This window comes from Salvelinus namaycush, chromosome 18 (genome assembly GCF_016432855.1).
Source record: "Salvelinus namaycush isolate Seneca chromosome 18, SaNama_1.0, whole genome shotgun sequence".
Classification (NCBI taxonomy): Eukaryota; Metazoa; Chordata; class Actinopteri; order Salmoniformes; family Salmonidae; genus Salvelinus; species Salvelinus namaycush.
In genome coordinates this window covers 23,175,598-23,178,287 of record NC_052324.1, presented here as the reverse complement: position 1 = coordinate 23,178,287, position 2,690 = coordinate 23,175,598, and positions in this window count along the sequence as shown.

Genomic DNA, 2,690 nt, shown 5'->3' with positions numbered 1-2,690 from the left:
GCCCAGACGTTGCAATATGGTGGACGCGCTCCTCTATCGCCACAGGGAGAACGTCTGCTCCTGCTGACTCCATTCTCAGTGATAATTCTGTAATGAGGTCTGTGTGTATCTTGTGTAGAGGAGTCAGGCGCAGGACAGCAGATATGAGTAAATAAATGTAATTTACTCAAAATAGACAAATACAATACAATAAAGCGAGCCCACATAACGGACCGTATTACATACAAACAATTACTCATAAACAAACATGGGGAACAGAGGGTTAAATAATGAACAAGTAATTGGGGAATTGAAACTAGGTGTGTAAGACAAAGACAAAACAAATGGAAAATGAAAAGTGGATCCCGATGGCTAGAAGGCCGGTGACGTCGACCGCTGAACGCCGCCCGAACAAGGAGAGGGACCGACTTCGGCGGAAGTCGTGACAATAATTCACTGTATCACAATTCCAGAGGGTCAGAAGTTTACATACGCTAAGTTGACTGTACCTTTAAACAGCTTAGAAAATACCCGAAAATTATGTCATGGCTTTAGAAGCTTCTGATAGGCTAATTGACATCATTTGAGCCAATTGGAGGTGTACCTGTGGATGTATTTCAAGGCCTACCTTCAAACTCAGTGCCTCTTTGCTTGACATCATGGGAAAATCAAAAGAAATCAGCCAAGACCTCAGAAAAAAAATTGTAGACCTCCACAAGTCTGGTTCATCATTGGGAGCAATTTCCAAACGCCTGAAGGTACCACGTTCATCTGTACAAACAATAGTACGCAAGTATAAACCTCATGGGACCACCACGCAGCCGTCATACCACTCAGGAAGGAGACACGTTCTGTCTCCTAGAGATGAACGTACTTTGGTGCGAAAAGTGCAAATCAATCCCAAAACAACAGCAAAAGACCTTGTGAAGATGCTGGAGGAAACAGGTACAAAATGATCTATATCCACAGTAAAACGATTCCAATACCAACATAACCTGAAAGGCTGCTCAGCAAGGAAGAAGCCACTGCTCCAAAACCACAATAAAAAAGACAGATTACGGTTTGCAACTGCACATGGGGACAAAGATGGTACTTTTTGGAGAAATGTCCTCTGTTCTGATGAAACAAAAATAGAACTGTTTGGCCATAATGACCATCGTTATGTTTGGAGGAAAAAGGGGGAGGCTTGCAAGCCGAAGAACACCATCCCAACCGTGAAGCACGGGGGTGGCAACATCATGTTGTGGGGGTGCTTTGCTGCAGGAGGGACTGGTGCACTTCACAAAATAGATGGCATCATGAGGTAGGAAAATTATTTTGATATATTGAAGCAACATCTCAAGACATCAGTCAGGAAGTTAAAGCTTGGTCGCAAATGGGTCTTCCAAATGGACATTGACCCCAAGCATACTTCCAAAGATGTGGCAAAAGGACTTAAGGACAACAAAGTCAAGGTATTGGAGTGGCCATCACAAAGCCCTGACCTCAATCCTATAGAAAATGTGTGGGCAGAACTGAAAAAGCACGTGCGAGCAAGGAGGCCTACAAAACCTGACTCGGTTACACCAGCTCTGTAAGGAGGAATGGGCCAAAATTCACCCAACTTATTGTGGGAAGCTTGTGGAAGGCTACCAGAAACGCTTGACCCAAGTTAAACATTTTAAAGGCAATGCTACCAAATACTAATTGAGTGTATGTAAACTTCTGACCCACTTGGAATGTGATGAAAGAAATAGAAGCAGAAATAAATCATTCTCTCTACTATTATTCTGACATTTACATTCTTAAAATCAACTGGTGATCCTAACTGACCTAAGACAGGGAATTTTTATTCGGATTAAATGTCAGGAATTGTGAAAAACTGAGTTTAAATGTAGTTGGCTAAGGTGTATGTAAACTTCCGACTTCAACTGTACATGTAGGTAAGGGTTAAGGTGACTAGGCAATCAGAATAGATAATAAACAGAGTAGCAGCAGTGTATGTTATTAGTAGCAGCAGTTTGTTATATCTGGAGTACTTCTCCTGTCTTATCCTGTGTCCTGTGTGAATTTAAGTATGCTCTCTTTAATTCTCTCTTTCTTTCTCTCTCTCGGAGGACCTGAGCCCTAGGACCATGCCTCGGGACTACCTGGCATGATGACTCCTTGCTGTCCCCAGTCCACCTGGCTGTGCTGCTGCTCCAGTTTCAACTGTTCTGCCTGCGGCTATGGAACCCTGACCTGTTCACCGGACGTGCTACCTGTCCCAGACCTGCTGTTTTCAACTCTTTCTAGGGAGTTTTTCCTAGCCACTGTGCTTCTACACCTGCATTGCTTGCTGTTTGGGGTTTTAGGCTGGGTTTCTGTACAGCACTTTGAGATATCAGCTGATGTAAGAAGGGCTATATAAATACATTTGATTTGATTTGATATGTGAAGTGTGAAACAGTGGGAAAGTGTGTTTTGTGTGTATGATGTCAATATACGTGTGTGTGTATGTGTGGTTTGTGTGTGTGTGAGGGTATGTAGTTGTATGTAGTCTATGTGTGTGTATGTGTGTGTTGTGTGGGTAGTCTATGTGTGAGTGTGTGGGTAGAGTTCAGTGAGTTTGTATAGCACCGGTGCAAGAGAGTCAGTTCAAATATAAAGGGGATCAATGTAAATAGTCAGGGTAGCCGTTTGATTAACTGTTCAGCTGGTTTATGGCTTGGGGGTAGAAGATGTTCAGGAGC